Here is an 18,259-nt window from a genome sequence, read left to right on the forward strand (position 1 = left end):
TGAGTGACTACCATGAAAGATAGCTTTGTGGAGCTGACCTTACTTCTTTTAAATAAGAATATATACATATATTATCATATATGTATATATAATATTTAATTATATATAATATATGTATACATATATAATTTTTTCTGATCAGTTGTGGGACTTGAACTCAGTGCCTGGGCACTGTGGCTCAAAGTGATAGAGCACTAGCTTTGAGCAAAAAAGCTCAGGGAAGTGGGGCACTGGTGGCTCACGCCTGTAATCCTAGCTACTCAAGAGGCTGAGATATGAGGATCATGATTCAAAGCCAGCCCAAGCAGGAAATTCTGTGAGACCCTTATCTCCCCCAATTAACCACCAGAAAACTGAAAGTGGTGCTGTGGCTCAAGTGGTAGAGCTCTCACCTTGAGCTTAAGAGCTGAGGGACAGCACCCAGGCCCAGATTTCAAGTCTCACCACTGACCAAAAAAAAAAAAAAAAAAAATATATATATATATGTATATATACTTTATTGTTATATATTTAAAGTGGTATATAGAGGGGTTAGAGGGGTTATCATTTCATGTCAGGTAATGAGTACAATTGTTTTTGGACAATGTCACCTTTTCCTTTTTCTCAATTCCCCTATCCTGTTCCTGCCCACAAGTTGCATAGTTCATTTTCTGCATAGTATATATTGAACACCATGTCTGCATTTGTTAACCCTTCCTCCCTCCATTTCTTTGCCCCTTCTTTTCCTGAAGAGATCCACCCAAAAAGCCCAAAAGCAAAAGTAAACATCACTAACACCAAAAAAACCCAAATATCCATGTTTCTATTTCTTGGAATTTGTTTTGATAAATAGTTTTTTAATAGTTCGCAGGAGTTATACCTTTGGGTTCCTCACCTAAGGGTGTCCTCATTTCACATCTGTTTGCATGTGAATGCCTAGAGTCCTGTACAAATGATCATGTCCAGTTCTATGTCTTGAATGTAAAATTTCTGGTGTTTAATCTGATAGGATTTTAAATACATACCGAATATTTCTGATATTCTGGTTCCTCACTGACTATAGTCAGGCTGGCATAGCTTTTGAGGGACATTGTGCTGGGAGTTTATTCTGTAACTACTAAAAAAAATCAATAGAAGGTAAATAAAAAAATCTGATATGGGCTGGGAAGGTGGCTCAGTGGTAGAGTGCTTGTCTTGCATGCACGAGGCCCTGGGTTCGATTCCTCAGCACAACATAAGCAGGAAAAAAAAGCCGGAAGTGGCACTGTGGCTCAAATGGTAGAGCACTAGCCTTGAACTGAAGAGCTGAGGGACAGCACCCAGCCCCAGAGTTCAGGCCCACGACCAGACCCCCACCCCCTGCCCCAAAATCTGATAAAATACAAAGAGAAGTAGGCAACACATAAAAATATAAAATTTGTGAAAAGGACACTATATTTTACATTTTTATTTGTTTTCTCTAGGTTTAAGTTTTGTAAATTCATCATGTTTCACAATTAGATAAACATAGAAGGTGAGCCTAATTAAAAGACTATTCAGGAATAGGGAAGAGAAAAGGAAATAGAAAGGATGTGAATAATTTATTTTTATTTATTTATTTTTCAAAGTGGTTAATAGAAATTTATTTAAAAATTGATTTTCTATTCCAGGACATGCAGACAGCCAGCTACCTGCAATGAAAACATACTTTAAACCACGTTTCTTGGTTTGAAGTTCAATTGTTTCAAGTTGAATTGTCCTTGAAAGATGTGAATAATTTAGAAATACACCACAAAGACAAATGAAAACAGCATAAAAAGCCTAAATGAAAAAAATAGCATAAAGAAAGAAAACTGTTGATCAACATGGGTTGGAATATCAGAAAGAAGAAACAGGCTCTGTTGGGGAAGTAGGTAGTATCAGAAGGAGGTTGGGTTAACAAGGAGAGTAAATGTGGTCAAAGTAGATAGCTCATATGTATGAAAATAAAAACAATAAAACCTACTAAAATTCTTTCAGGAAATAGGGAAGAGGAAGAACAGGGAAAGTAATAGAAGGTATAAGACTGCTTAAAATGGGGCTGGGAAGGTGGCTCAGTGGTAAAGTGCTTGCCTTGCATGCACGAGGCCCTGGGTTTGATTCCCCAGCACCACATAAGCAGAAAGAAAAAAGCCAGAAGTGGCGCTGTGGCTCAAGTGGTAGAGCGCTAGCCTTGAGCTGAAGAGCTGAGGGACAGCGCCCAGGCCCAGAGTTCAGGCCCCATGAATGGACCCCCCCCAAAAAAAAGATTGCTTAAAATATACTGTATATACAAGAGAAAATGTCAAAATAAATTATATCCCATGGAACTAATATACTAAGAAAATTAACTAATGTATATATAAAGTATGAAAATAGATTTTGTGTTCTCACCACAAAAGGATTTTAAGATTATGTATAAACTCATAGCTTGATTTGACAATTCTACAGTGTACAAATTTTCCAAAATATCATGTTTTTACACCATAAATAATAGAACGTTTATCAACCAAAAATAATAAAACTTGGGGAAAAAATCTAATAATAAACTAGGCACCAGTAACTCATACCTGTAATCCTAGCTACTCAGGAGGCTGAGATCTGAGGATTGCAGGTTGAAACCAGCCTGGACAGGCAAGTCCATAGGACTCATCTCCTATTAAACACAAAAAGCCAGAAGTGGGGCCGTGGGTCAAGTGGTAGAGAACTAGACTTGAGCAAAAAAAAAATCTCAGGGACAGGGCCCCGGCCATGAGTTCAAACCCCAAGACAGACACACCAAAAAAAAAAAAAAACCAACAATAAAAAGGGAAAACCAAACAGCTAATCATGTTTCAACTAAGTAATCTTTCTATGAAGCACCTTGACATTCTTAAATATATGTTCATATTTAATACAAGTTCAAGTAATCTGATATAGACTGCCTGTTTATTTTGGTCAAACATTTTGAACATGCTTTCTTTCACCTAAATTAAAACTCATCTACATTCTTACTAAGAAAAAATGTTCTTCACTATGGAGACAAAAGCTGATAATGATCAGGACAACAACACAATGAGCATTTTGAGACCATTTGCTTTGTGCCAGATCAAAACTCAAGAGGTTATCTATAGATGGGACTTGGATTAAAAGCAAGAGGTACTTAACAATTACAATTTGTGGCAGTTCAATCTACTCCCACATTTGACTCTGGCTGGCCCTATTCTTGGCTTTGACCACTAGTAAGTGGCACTGTGTGAATAAGGCTGTGTGAGTGCAGAGTCTAGACCTTTAGAAGCATCGTGGCTTTCCTTCACATTCTTAGAAGCCTAAGCCACATGGAAAGATCTGGATACTTTTCTGGGGAGACCAGGTAGAGCCAGCAGCCAGTACCAACCTCTGTACATGTAACAAAGCCATGTCAGTTCATGAAGCTCCCAGGAACCTGCAGATAACTAAAACTTCATGGCCCATCCCAGCTGAGCCTAAACAGAGAACCATCACCTCCATTTAGAAATGGCTAAGCTGGCCTACTTTAATCTATGAGAGCCATAATTGGATTTAGGGGAGGGGGTAGTCCTGGGGCTTGAACTCAGAGCCTAGCCACCATAGGGTAGTTTTTGCCCAAGGATACCACTCTACCACTTAAGCCTCAGCTTTTTGGCTTTCTGGTGGTTAATTGGAAATAAGGGTCTCATGGACTTTCCCACCTAAACCATGATCCTCAAATCTCAGCCCACTAAGTAGCTACTGATACAGGCATGAGACACCAGCACCTGGCCATAATTATTATTTTAAGCTATGAGTCTTGGATGGATTGTTAAGAAGTCATCAATACAGATGTACCACAATATGTCATATACTTGGTTGAATTTATTTCATCAAACACTCTTGTAAATAAGGGATTGTAAGGAAGAAAAACATTCCTAAGTAGCTCTGCCCGCCATGGTCATTGGATGAGTGCCTATAATGATTCAGAAACATTTAGTGTTTAGGATGAGACAAAATAGTATGTCATTCCCCTTTCCCAAGAAAAATGGTAAAACTTCTTTAGAGAAAGGTTCCTCACCCTATGATTGGGGTGCTAAAACCACTCTAAAATGAAAATGTGTTACTTCACTTCATTTACTGATCATCATGATTTAGCTAAACACCACACTGTGGCGTCCTAGGTGTCCCCTCTCAATCATGGGACAGTTGGGGGCTGTGGCTCACTACTACTGTTAAGCCTCAAGCCTCAAGAGAGAGGATGGTACTGCGTTATCTTTACGTTGGAAGATCAAAGGTCCCGATTTGAAGCATGGTTTCTACTCCCTATCACTGCTTTCCACATTGTAAAGTCAAAAACTTGCAAGCTAAAATGTTGTAATTTGGGGATGACATGTGTAATACATATATTCAAATGTCTTACTGTCACTTCAGAGTTCCTGAAATCAATATACAGGACAAAAAGGCAATACAAAAAAGGGGTGAGCACCCCTTTTCCTGTTCTCTTCTTTTTTTTTTTTTCCTTTGGTCATGGGGCTTGAACTCAAGGCCTGGGCATTGTCCCTGAGCTTATTTGCTCGAGGCTAGCATTCTAGTACACTTTGAGCCACAGAGCCACTTCCGGTTTTGTGGTGGTAAATTGGAGACAAGAGCCTCAGGGACTTTTCTGCATGGGCTGGCTGTGAACTGGGATCCCCAGATCTCAGCCTCCTGAATAGCTAGGATTACAGGGGTGAGCCACTGGTACCTGGCCCTTTTTCTGTTTTCAAGCAGTAGCTTCATAGGCCTGTCTGTCATCAGCCAGTTGAAATAAAACTTGATTATGCTTTTCTGTTTGGTTTTCAAAGAGGAAAACTTGCTCTGAACTGCTTCACCTAAAGTTTCAGTGTCTTGGGTCAAACCCAACAGCAAGCTAAAGTGATTTTCTGAGGCTGGAGTAAGGATGGAGGGGATTTAAATAGCATAAAGCTTATTTAGGGATTTAAGAAAACAGTAAAAGTTAGATGATGGTATTGGTTGAACAATTACATAATTTCCAAAATTTCTGAATAGAACACTAAAAAGAATGAAGTTTAAATTGGGCATAGTGGTACATGCCAATAACCCAAGCTACTCAGAAATCAGAGGTATAGAGATCAAGATCCAAGTTAAAACACAAGACCTTATCTGAAAAATATCCCAAATCAATAAGTGACATTCACCAGCAAACTCTTCCTAACACACAAATATATCTACTCCCATTTTCTTGAAGGTTTTACTATGTAACCCAGGCTGGGCTGGAATTTAGGAAACCCTTGATTCAGCCTCGTGAGTACTAGATTACAGGCCTAGGCCATTACACACAGCTATAATATACTCATTTTAAGGTGTGGCTTTAAAAACATCACATTTAAATCTGTTCTTTACTCAGAATCCAGAATCTACTCTTTGGCCACAGGTGGTGCCTGTTGGAAGTTTGCCTTGATTGTAGGTGACTTTAACCATTCTTCACACTCTCTCTGAATGTTTGGATTTGATTTTTTTGGACACTATTAATTCAGAAAATAGTAATTATAATATGACAAGTCTTGATCTAAGCCTCAGTTATTCAAAGATAAACAGACTGAATTTGAAAATAAGGAAATACTTCCAAATCATTTGTAATGTTCTAAGACATTCAAAAATGTCTATAAATTCATTGCTTTGATCCAGGCACTGTGAGCTTGTTGGGATACACTAATAAGCAAAACAAATATTTCAGATCTTATAGTGGTTATGTACTAAATCATACATATACTAAATGAATAAACCAGTCTAAAAGTCCTAAGTGCTCTACAGGTGATAAAATAGATCAGAGCCAAGGGGATTGCTAGGAGAGGGAGAGGCTACAATTTAAATGAGGTGACATGTGAAATGAAGCTTAAAAAAGATTAGAGTGAGCCTTGAGGAAAACCAGAAGACCCGGACAGAGGAATAAACCAGGGCAAAGCCATGTGCCTGGCTGTCTGGAGGAAGAACAGGTTGCCAGAGACTGGAGCAGGATAGGAGGGTTCAAGGGACAAAGGAAGAAGATCCTTTCTCCTTATAGTGCTCAGGGCAGGTCAGGGTCATGGTTGTCCCCAGAGAAACCTGGGGTGCTGGCATGCTCAAAGATAGGCTTTGACTCTCATCCTCAAGGAGTGCTCTGGTTACCATATGGAGAAACTTTCTGAGAAGATATACTGAATACATATTAGAGTAATTGTACAGTTGAGTCCACACATAAATATATACAGCCTTGTATTTGTATAGGAGAAAATGCATACAAACCATATTGGAGAGAAAACGTGGATCAAGTGATATATATTTCTAGTTGTGAATTCATAGCACATCATCTGGAAGGACATGTCCAAAATTTTTTAGAAGGTGAAGAGCAGGAAAGTATAAAAGGGAGAACACAAAGATCCATAAAAACTGCCAAACAAGCATTGATAAGCTCCTGGGATCTCAATCCTCATGTCCTATATCTCCTGTCCTATTTGTCTTGCATTCTGGCTTGTCATTATGTACCCTTTATAATATAGAATACTTTAGAATATATGGAAAATGGATTTCCTTGAATTCTGTGAGCAGTAGCTACTGGGTCTGAATTATGTCACAACCTGGGACACCTGACATTTGTTATGTGAAGCAGGATGGAAGACAAACTCATGAAACTAAGCCAATAGCTTGGGGCATCTGTCAGGCATATATCAAGATGAATTATAGAACATACCGTTGGTATAATCTTGGAATGCTGCTATATACCAATCCAATTCTCAAAATATTTCTTATGAAAATATAATGGAGGTACAATTTCTTTCTGTTTTTGTTTCTGTTTTTCAGTAGTACTAAGGTTTGAATTCAGGGTCTTATGCTTTCCAGGAAGGCACTAAACCACTTGGGCCATGTATGATTCCAACACTTATTGCACTAATTACTTTTGTGGTAGGGATCTCATTTCTTCCATTCTCACTCTTGAACCAGAATCCATCTATTTTAGTTTTTTGTATTGTGACTGGGATGGCAGACATATGTTACCATGTTCAGTTTCTTCCATTTAGAAGAAGTTGTATAGATTTTTTGGGGAGTGGGGTGGGGTGGGGTGGGGTAGGCTGGGCTGAGCTGAGCCTGGCCTCAAATTGTGATCTTCTTGTTCTTAACCTCCCAAGTAGCTGGAGACTACAGACACAAACCAATAGAGCCTGGGAGGGAAAACGATTTTTCCTCCTTTCATAAAAACAAAGAAAAAAAAATCTCATGTGATAGTCTTACATGAAGAAAGTTGGGTTTTACAAACATGGGTTCCAATTGAAGTATAAACTTGGTGAGATAAATTCAGTGTCCCAGAAACCATTAAGTCTTCCTGCTGCATTAAGAGTTGGTATCACCCCAGCAATCTGGAGGAAGTACTCCACAGGCCAGATTCTGTCTTTCCTGTCTAACAGAACAAGCCTCTCAGACTCTTGACTATACTCTACTAGGCTCTGGTGGCCCAACAGTGTCAAACAACCATCTTTAGCAAGTCACATCATCTGAATTAGGTATAAGCAACTATGTTTTAAAATTGCTAAAATTTTTTTACTTGGCTTTTTTTTTTGCAGTGGGTGGGGGTGGGGAGACAAGGCCTCATGAGGTAGCCCAGACTGGCTTTGGGCTGGTGATCTTCCTTCTTCACCCTCTCTAGTGCTGGGATTACAAGTATGCACCAATTATATTGATATTCAATGAGGGACTTTAATTAACAGACTTACTTTTTAGAGTATATTTGGGTTCACAAAAAATTGTTCAGAAAGTAGTGTCTCTAGGTACCCATCACCTATACTATACACAGAATATCCCTGTTACTTACTTTTTGTATTTATGTCAATGCATTTGTTACTAATGCTCTCTTCTACAAGTCCATGTGTTTGTCCATCTGTTTCCCAGTGTAATTGGAAAAGGCACTTAAATATGCTTACAACTGTAGTTTTAGTTCAACAACTTACTCTTCTGACCTGCCCTTTAGTTACACCAGTTTTAAAAGGACGTGTGCTTTTTCTGTTCTTTCTTTTTGTCTTATTTCTTCCCCCAACTCCTCAAGTAAGGGAATTCAAGAATGTCCATATAGCTCAAGGCAAACCCCTCAGGCTCCTGTTCTTATCTCACTGGCTATGCTACACAGGGAAGGACCACATCTGGCCCAAGGTCATGCTTCAACATGTACATCCAAAAGCCCATGTAGGTCTTTTCCTTTAAAAATCCCATCCACCCTCTCCCACACACCCTAAACTGTAGTAGAACTTCATTTTTTCCCTAAAATGGCAGCTCATTCAGGCCTGACTTTGCCTGGTAAATGAATACACTTTTACTCTCTTTTCTTCAAAAACTCTGCTCTCATCATTTGTGAATTGGCATTGAGTTCAGACCAAATTTCCAGCATCAGGTTGTGATGCTGCATGAGGTACTCACAAGAAGGGGCTGCTGGCCAGTTTCCAACTTCCAGCACTGAGAGTCAAACACATCTCTCTTTGTAAAGAAACTAGTCTCTAGTAATTTGTTGCAGCTATACAAAATAAACTTGGGCATGATGGAGATAGTTCACATGCATTAGCAAAGAGCATTAGAAGATGGCTGTCTGTCTTACAAAAATGGAAAAGCTGATGTAGGTCTCAAGCAAGGTCTGTGATTATAGTTTGCTTTGTAGATACAACAATAGTTGGTTTATACCATGGGCATCTAGAAATGAAAGACCCACACATCCTAAGAATGGTACTTGCTTAGTAACTTAGAGAACAGACAAATTTCTGTCACATTGTCTGATACTCCAAAGGTGCCCAAACTATCACACTATGTACAATTATTTCAGCTCGGGACCTTTGGTAAGACAAAAAGTCATGTAGCAGCTGTTATGGGCATCAAGTATGCTGAATGGGAGTCTAGTCAAGTGTGGCAATACTGACCATGAATCAACATCTGTTAATCTTGCATGTCATTTTAACAGCATTGTATGTGTGTACTTCTGACAGCTGAGATGTAAGGTGGCACAAAAGAAAGGAAAGAAGGGAAAAAGATTCTGGCTAGATGACAGTAAAGTAGGATAGTTTAGGGTGGGTCCAAAACAGTAACATTCCATCGAATAGAATTGCATGGGCCTGGTGGTGTAGATCAACAGGGGGTTACATGCCTACCATTCAAGGCACAAGACTCTTGGCAGTCTCCAGGGAACTGTAACTACTTAGGGACCTCTGTGTAGTTGGACTCTGGCCTTCATGGGGCCTTAAAGACTGACAGATCTGTGGAGGAAGGAAGAGGAAGGAAGAAGAAGAAGGAATCCCTGATAGCTTTGGATGGAATCAAGTTTGACTAGTTCACTTATTTCACACATTCAGTTTTGGTATACTGTAAGATAGAAAGTTTAGCCGGGCACCAGTGGCTCAAGACTGTAATCCTAGCTACTTAGGAGGCTGAGACATGAGTACCATGGTTTGAAGCCAGTCAGGGCAGAAAAGTCTGTGACACTCTTATCTCCCAAAAACTCGGAAAAAGCTGGAATTGGTACTGTGGCTGAAGTAGAGCACTAACCCTGAAGAGGCTCAGGGACAGTGCCCAGGCCCAGAGTTCAAGCCCCATGACTGGCAAAGAAAGAAAAGGAAAAAAGATAAAAAAGTTTGTGCCCTGGTTCTAGAAAAAAGAAAGAGGAAGCTCTCTATATATAGAGCTTCTCTATATATTTTCATTTTTTACCTTTAAAATTATCATGATCAGGTGCTGGTGGCTCATGCCTGTAATCCTAGTGAAGTGGACCCTGAGATGGGGCCCAGGCTGGTATGATTCCATTTTGAGCTTTGCCTTTGTTTTAGGGATTTTAGACTTGATGGGCCTAGATCCCAGAATGAAAAAAATGCATCTGGTCCTCCTCCCCTTAACAACCTAACCCACCCTTGATTGTTGAGTTAAAAACTGACCCATAAAACAGATAGGTTGTAATCTGGCTCCAACTAGCAACACACGTGCTACGGTAAACCATGCCTTTTGCACATGCTTATGGTAAACTCTGCCTATTAGTCACCTGTGTGTGGTCTGGTATGACTGTACAATCTTTTGTGTGTGTTACAATCCCACTGGTCACCTTCGCATGACCAGGCTCGACCTCATGGATTTTGCCTTTAAAAACCCTAGCTTGTGGGCTGCTTGGGGTCACAGTATCAGCTCCTGAGCCTGTGCTGTGGCCCTAACTGGTCAGTGTAGAAAACTTCTCAGTAAAGTTGCTTCTTTGTTAACAACTTTGTTGTGGTGGGCTCTGTCACTCCGGACAACTAGGTGGGCTTGCCTGCCTGAGTAGGGGTCTTCCTACTACATTTAATGGGGGCTCATCCATGATAGAGCTCTTAGCTGCTCTAACCTGAGGGGGATTGAAGTCCCTGGCCAGGAGGACAGTATGCGGTCACTTGGCTATTGAGAAGTTCCGAGAAAAGCCTTGAGGTAAGCACGGTTGACCTAGGTAGAGAAGATGCCAGAGTGAGGCCAAAAGTAGGGTGAGGCTGGACCTAGCAGAGTCCCCTACAGCTGAAGAGGTCCAGGGATGCCTGGACTCCTCAATTCTACCAGTCCTAGCAGTCCTAGTTGGACGGGGGCTTGCTTGTGGAGAAAATAGGTTGAGAGGAAAAGTAACTTTTAGTTTTGGGATCCCTCCTCATTCGTGTATAATTGTGTCGGTCTGTGTCTCATTGTGCTTTTGCTTTTGCTTGCCATGTTTGTAATTGGATTTACTTTCATGTTTGTAATTGGATTTACTTTACAGGAAAAATATGGAACAAAGTGAGTCCACTCCTGGGACACCCCTAGACCTTGTCCTACTTCATTTTAAAGATTTCAATCAAACAAACAAAACCTGCTAGTTCTGCTTTTGTAACTTGCTTCTTTGTCAATTATGAAACTGCCACTGACCACCTGCAAGTGGCCCAAGTTAGATCTTAGCCTCAGGCCTTGGCTCAGGGGGGGTCTCAGTATGGCGGAGAAGCTGCCAGTCTGAGGGGACAGCCGCAAGGGACTTCTTTCCCTTGCCCCAAGATGACTGGGAATTCTCTGCCTTGGAAGGCCCCTAGGTCAACGTTTGTAGGAATCTAAAAGAAAAATCCTCCAGAGGTGAGTAGAGGGGGTTCGAGTAAGTGGTAAGTGGATTTGAGTCCCACTTGTGAATGGTGGTGAGGTGTCGCCCCATTCATTGAGACCTGATTTTGTCTTTGTGGCCACTTGTCTGTCTTGTTTACTTCGGTGTGTTTTCTGTTCTATGTTTTCTGAGGTAGGGAAGTTCTGGGTGAGAATGGCAGGCTGGCTCAGCAGACTCTGGATTCAGCTTGTTGAGTGGGAGCAGCACAGAGTTCTGGTAGAGATGAGCTGGGTGTCCATTAGTCCCCAACTCAGCCTTCGGTTCTTGTGTTGTCCTGTTTTAGAATTGGTACCAGTTTTAAATGTGGATCTTTGGTTTTTGTGTTTGTGTTTTTGTTATTTATTTAAACATCTCTGGGGGAATAAAAGTTCCAACCTACAGCTGAGCTTGGTCAAACCTGCTATGTCCTCCTCCCTGTGAGGCATGGAAAGTTGCTGGACTAGTTGGTCCCCTTCAAGCCTCAGGCTGAATTTTCTCCCTATGGAGGCTGCCTGAGGGGAGGGTGTAGACTGCTGTGAGCTTGGTTCAGAGACATTCAGCTGGTCCTGTTTAGTTTCAGGTGACTGCCCCTCCACCAGCCTTCCTCCAACTAGAGGTATTCAAAAGGTCAATTGGTAAAATGCCTTGCTAAACAAGCAAACCCTGGGAAAATGAAGCTCAACAAAGATTCTTTGTTTAAAAAAAATCTTGTCTTAAATATTTGTTATCTAAAGATTTTAGAAAATGTACATACAACTGATTTTAATTTTTGCAAGCTTTAAGATCTGTGTGTGTTTTGTGTGAGAGTGAACATGTTCAAGATAAGAATTGTCAGCATGCTGTAACAATTGGGTGAGTTTAAGTTTAAAATTCAAAAGGTTATGATGTTTGGAAATTACCAAAAATTTTGAAGAATCTTCACATTTTTTTTCAAATTTTTTATTGTAATTAAGTGGTTGCATAATTCCCCAAATTTCACAGTATTTTGGGATAGTGATGCTTAGTTAAAGTCACAAACACATTCTAACTTTAGTGGGGCAAATTGTCTATCATGGTCTATAATATTTATGAGTTCCATGAGCTTTGCAATACAGTTATTTCTTCCATATTGGGTGATATGTACATTTCTTTTGCATAGCATCAGCTGTTCCCTCTTTCCCACTTGTTCCCTCCTTCCCATCACTGCCATTGAGTTGCTAAGTTCATTTTGGTCAATGTCCAGTGCAGCTGTTGTATGTTTTTCCCTGATTCCCTCTAGTTCTGTGCTGTCCTCCTGGTTTCCCTTTGGTGTGCACATATATACCAAATATGTGATCAACAGCATGGGGTTATTTAGTAGTGATTCGACTAGATAAGTGGAAGTCCTTTGTTTTTAAAGTCTTGTTAATTTTGATGTATCATGCTACATTTTGGATTTAACATCCACTTATCAGGGAGACCATGTGTCATTTGTCTCTTTGCTCTTGGCTTACCTCACTCAACATGATTTCTTCTAGTTCCATCCATTTCCCTGCAAATGCCATTATTTTGTCCTTTCTAATGGCTGCATAATATTCCATTGTGTATAGATACCACAATTTTTGGATCCATTCATCTGTGGTGGGACATCTGGGTGGTTTCATATCCTAGCTATTGTGAACAGTGCTGCAATAAATATGGAGGTGCATGTGTCCTTGTATACTGGTTCCTGTTGTTCGGGATAGATGCCTAGAAGTGGTATGACTGGGTCATAAGGGAGGTTAATATTTAGCTTTCTGTGGACCCTCCAGACTGCTTTCCAAAGTGGTTGGATAAGTGTACATTCCCATCAGCAGTGTAATAGGGTTCCTGTTTCTCCACATCCCCTCCAGCATTTGTCATTGGCTGACTTGAGGATGTGGGACATTCTGACTGGGGTTAGGTAGTATCTTAGGGTTGTCTTTATTTGCATTTCCTTCACAACCAGGGATGATGAAAATTTCCTCATGTGTTTCTTTGCCATTTTTATCTCTTCTGAGAAATCTTTCTTTAGTTCCCTTGCCCATTTAGTAATTGGTTTGTTAGGTTTGAGAGGGATTAGTTTCTTGAGTTCCCTGTATATACTGGATATTAAACCCTTGTCTGGTATAATGCTGGTAAATATTTTTTCCCAGTTAGTTGGTTGTCTTCCTAGCTTGGTTGCTATAGCTCTAGCTGTGCAGAAACTTTTTATTTTAAGGTAGTTCCATTTGTCAAGTCTCTCTCCAATTTGTTGTGACCCTGGGACTCTGTTTAGGAAGTTCCTGCCTGTGCCTATAAGTTCAAGTGTCTCTCCTACTCTGTCCTGCAGTAGTTTCAGAGATTCAGGTTTGATGTTAAGGTCTTTAATCCATTTTGAGTTGATGTTGGTGCATGGTGAGTTGATGTTGGTGCATGGTGATAGGCTGGGGTCTACTTTTAGTTTTCTACGTTTTTGCCCAGTTTTTCGAGCACCAGTAGTTGAAGAGGCTGTGTTTATTCCACTGTATGTCTTTGGCTCCTTTGTCAAATATTAGCTGACTGTTGGCATGCGATTTTATTTCTGGATCTTCTATTCCATTGGTCTTCAAGTCTGTTTTTGTGCCAGTGCCATGCTGTCTTTGTTATTATGGCTCTGTAGTAGAGTTTGAAGTACGGCATCAAGATCCCTCCCATGTTGTCTTTTTTGCCTAGAATTGTTTTGGCTATTCGGGTTCTTTTGTTATTCCATATGAATTTTTGGACTGTTTTCTCTATTTCAAAATATACATCATTGGCATTTTAATAGGAATTGCATTGAATTTGTATATTAATTTTGGCAGTCTTGTCATTTTCACTATATTGTCTGCCTATCCAAGAGCATGGAAGGTCTTTCCTAGTGTCTTCTGTAATTTCTTTAAGTTTTTATAGTTTTTGTTAAATAGTTCTTTTACATCTTTGGTTAGGTTAATTCCTAAATATTTTATTTGGGGGGGGTATTGTGAATGGGGTTGCTTCCTTTATTTCCCTCTCTGCTTAAGCATTGTCAGTGTACAGGAAGGCATCTGATTTTTGTGGGTTGATTTTGTATCCTGCTACTTTGCTGAAGTGATTTATAATTTCTAAGAGTTTGGGGATGGAGTTTTTGGGATCATGACGGTACAGTATGATGTCATCTGCAAAAAGGGATAGTTTAACTTCTTTCCCTATGTGGATCCCTTTAATCTCTTTTTCTTGCCTTATTGCCCCTGGCTAAGGGTTTCAGGACTATATTGAAGAAAAGTTGAGACAGTGAGCATCCTTGCCTTTTTCCTGATTTTAAGAGAATTGGTTGTGATTTTTCCCCATTATGTATAATATTGGCTATTGGTCTGTTGTACATGGCTTTTGTTTTAAGGAATGTTCTTTCTATTCTTATTTTCTCCAGAGCTTTTAACATGAATGAATGTTGTATTTTATCAAAAGCCTTTTCTGCATCTGTGGAGATAATCATGTGATTCTTGACCTTGGCTCTGTTGATGTGTTGGATTACATTTATTGATTTATATATGTTAAACCATCCCTGCATTTCTGGGATGAACCTACCTGGTTGGAGTGTATGATTTTGTGTGTGTGTTTGTGTGTGTTTCTGGATTCTGTTAGCAAGAATTTTGTGTTCATCAAGGAGCTTGGTCTGTAGTTCTCCTTTTTGGTTGGATCTTTGCCTGGTTTAAGGATGAGTGTGATATTAGCATTGTACAATGAGTTTGGGATAGTTCCCTCCTTCTCTGCTTCTCTGAAGAGCTTGAGGAGTATGGATATTAGTTCTTCTTTAAAAGTCTTATAGAATTCTGTTGTGACTCCATCTGGTTCTGGGCTTTTCCTTGTTGGAAGACTTCTGATTGCTTCCTGTAACTTGTTGTAAGATATTGGCTTATTTAATTGATTTACTTCTTTGCTCAGTTTGGGCAACTTGTATTTCTCTAAAACTGCATCCATTTCTTTCTTTAGAGAGTATAACTTTTGAAAATAGTTCTCTATAATTGTTTGGATATCTTGGGTACTTGTGATTTTTCCCATGGCATCCCTGATCTTGTTAATTTGTGTTTCCTCTCTTCTTTTTTTTTAATTAATCTTGTCAATGGTCCATCAATTTTATTTATTTTTTCAAAGAACCAGCTTTTTGTTTTATAATATTATTATAATTTTCCTATTCTCGATCACATTAATTTCCACTCTTAATTTGATTATCTGGCTCTGCCTAGTAACTCGAGGTTCCATTTTTTTCATGTGTTTCTGGCTGTTTTAAGTGCAACATGAGATTATTTACTTTGTCTGTCTCTATTTTCTTGATGTGGGCAGTGAAGGAGTTAAATTTGTCCCTCAGGACTGCTTTTGCTGTGTCCCACAAGTTTCTTTGTGATGTGTCTTCATTTTCATTGAGTTGTAGGAGCTTTTTAAATTCTTCTCTAATTTCTTCTGATACCATGGTGTTGCTTAGAAGTGTGCTGTTCAATTTCCATTCATTTGAGTAATTTTTGCAGTATGCTTTGCTATTGAGAACTAGCTTGATTCCACTGTGGTTGGATAGAATACAGGGGATTATGTCAATGTTTCTTTTTTTATTAAGATCTATCATTTTTACTATAATATGTCTATAAGTGTTTCTCCTGGGATTCTGCTTGTTAGGTGTTCTATATGCTTCTGTGATGTAGGTAAGATGCTCTTTTGTAAGATGGGGGAAATTTTCATTGATAATCTTGTTGAATAAGTGTTTCATTCCCTTCCTTTGATATTCCCTTGTATTTGCTTAAGTTCCTTACATGAACTATGATATGGTCTATTTTGGAGAAAGTTCCATGAGCTGCTGAGAAGAATGTGTACTGTGTTGTTTTAGGGTGAAATACTTGGTGGATGTTAGTTAGTTCTGCTTGAAGTATGGCCTCGCTCAATTTGGTAGCTTCTTTGCCAATCCTCTGGTTGGTAGACCTGTCCTTTTGTGAGAGTGGGGTGTTAAAGTCTCCTAGTATTATCTTATTGGGATCTATTTTATTTTGTAAGTTTGAGAGTATTTGCTTAACATATTTGGGTGCTCCAATGTTTGGGGAGTATAATTTGATAATATTAATCCTCCTCTTGGATTGTTCCCTGTATTAATATGTAGTGCCCTTCCTTGTCTTTTTGTATTGATTTTAATGAAAAGTTTATTTTGTCAGATATTTTGCTTTGTCAGAAAGCAAAAAGTTTATTTTGCTTTCTTACTGGGGGCATTTGATTGGTAGATCCTTTTCCAACCCTTCACTCTGAGTTTGTTTGTATGTTTGGCTGAGAGATGGGTCTCCTGAAGGCAACAGATGGATGGGTCATGTTTTCTGATCCAATCTGCAGTTCTTTTTCTTTTGATTGGTGAATTAAATCCATTAATATTTAAGGATATTATAGAGAGATGCATTGTAGCCCCTGCCATTCCCTATTTTCCTAAGTTTTTCTTCTTTCCTTTCCTCCTTTGCTTACTAAGTTAGACTTCTATTAATACGTGTCTGGTGTGGGTCCCCATTCCTGGTTGCTTTCTTCAGGTTGTGTTCCCCCTCTTAGTAGTTTTTGTAATTCTGGTTTATTGTTTATGAATTCATTTAGTTTTTCTTTGCTATTCAAAATGTTCAATTCTCCATTGAATGTGAATGCTAGCGTTGCTGGGTATATCAGTCTGGGCTGGCAGTAATTGGTTCTCAGGGTTTGGATGATACTTTCCCAGGCCTTTCTTACATTCAGTGTTTGTGTGGAGAGATCTGTGGTGATTCTAATATCTTTCCCATTGTAATATAGCTCCTTCTTCATTTTTGCTGCATGCAAGATTGTTTCCTTTTTATTCAGATCTATCATTTTTACTATAATATGTCTATAAGTGTTTCTCCTGGGATTCTGCTTGTTAGGTGTTCTATATGCTTCTGTGATGTAGGTAAGATGCTCTTTTGTAAGCTGGGGGAAATTTTCATTGATAATCTTGTTGAATAAGTGTTTCATTCCCTTCCTTTGATATTCCTCACCTTTGTCCACTCCAATTATATGAAGGTTAAATTTCTTGGCACTATCTGCTTGCTCTTGGATTTCCTTTGGCATAATTTAAGTGATTTTTCCATATCTGTGATTTTTTTTGGTCCAGTTGGTGTATTCTGTCTTCTGTATCTGATACTCTAAATTCCATTTCATTCACTCTGTTAACTATGGCTTCTATTGTGGTTTGCATGGAGGAAATGGACTCAATGGATTTGATGTTGGTTCTCAAAGTACTAATTTCACCTCTTAGTGAGGTGTGTACTGCCTCTATTTTTGCGTGCACCTCCTTTTTGAGACACTGCATCTCTTTCGATAGTTTGTCCTTGTGTTCTTTAAATTTCTGTTCTATTTCTCGCTTTAATTCTTGAGTTTTTGCCTCCAGCATCTCTTGGATGTAGCTTTTGTCTTCCATTCCTGCTTTGCTCCCACTGGGGTTCTCCCCTGGGTGGCTGCTGGCTTTTGGGGGTAGTTTGCTATCCTGGGTGTTGATAAACCTTATAATTTTTCTCTGATTTTCGCATGGGGATTCAGGGATTATTGGAGACTAATCTGAAATTTTGTTTTGGTCAATAGGTGTCTTTGCTTTGTTGCTGTTTCTGGGATGGTGAAGAGAGTCTGTACCTGGTCTTGGTTCTGTTGGGGGCCGACCTCCAATGCTGGTCTGACCCACGTAGGGCTCTCAGCTCTCTGCTGTAGATCACTGGCAGTTCCTGCCTTTACAAGGACCTAGCAGCCTAGACTGCTCCTGTTTACTCTTACAGGTGCTCTTGGTGAGATTGAATGTGCTGGATGTACTCTCCCAGTTGCTGGAGTCTGCTATTGGCTCCTGATTTTTTTTTTTTTTTTTTTTTTTGCCGGATGTGGGCCTGACCTCTGGGCCTGGGCGCTGTTCCTCAGCTCTTCAGCTCAAGGCTGGCACCCTACCACTTGAGCCACAGCACCACTTCTGGCCCTTTCTGTTTATGTGGTGCTGAGGAATCAGATCCAGGGCCTCTTGCACACAAGGCAAGCACTCTACTGCTGAGCCACCTTACCAGCCTGAGCTCTGACTATTATCAGATACTGGTGGCCAGAGTTGTCTAATTCCTGGCCTGGGATATATTTGTGTTGGGTTCTGGTGGGGTTTGGGCTTCTGGTTCTCTTGCCCTGGACACCTAGACCTTTTGCTGTCATGGGCGTGATTCCCAGGGGATGCAG

This window comes from Dipodomys spectabilis, unplaced genomic scaffold (assembly GCF_019054845.1).
Source record: "Dipodomys spectabilis isolate Male_0828 unplaced genomic scaffold, ASM1905484v1 ptg000551l, whole genome shotgun sequence".
Lineage (NCBI taxonomy): Eukaryota > Metazoa > Chordata > Mammalia > Rodentia > Heteromyidae > Dipodomys > Dipodomys spectabilis.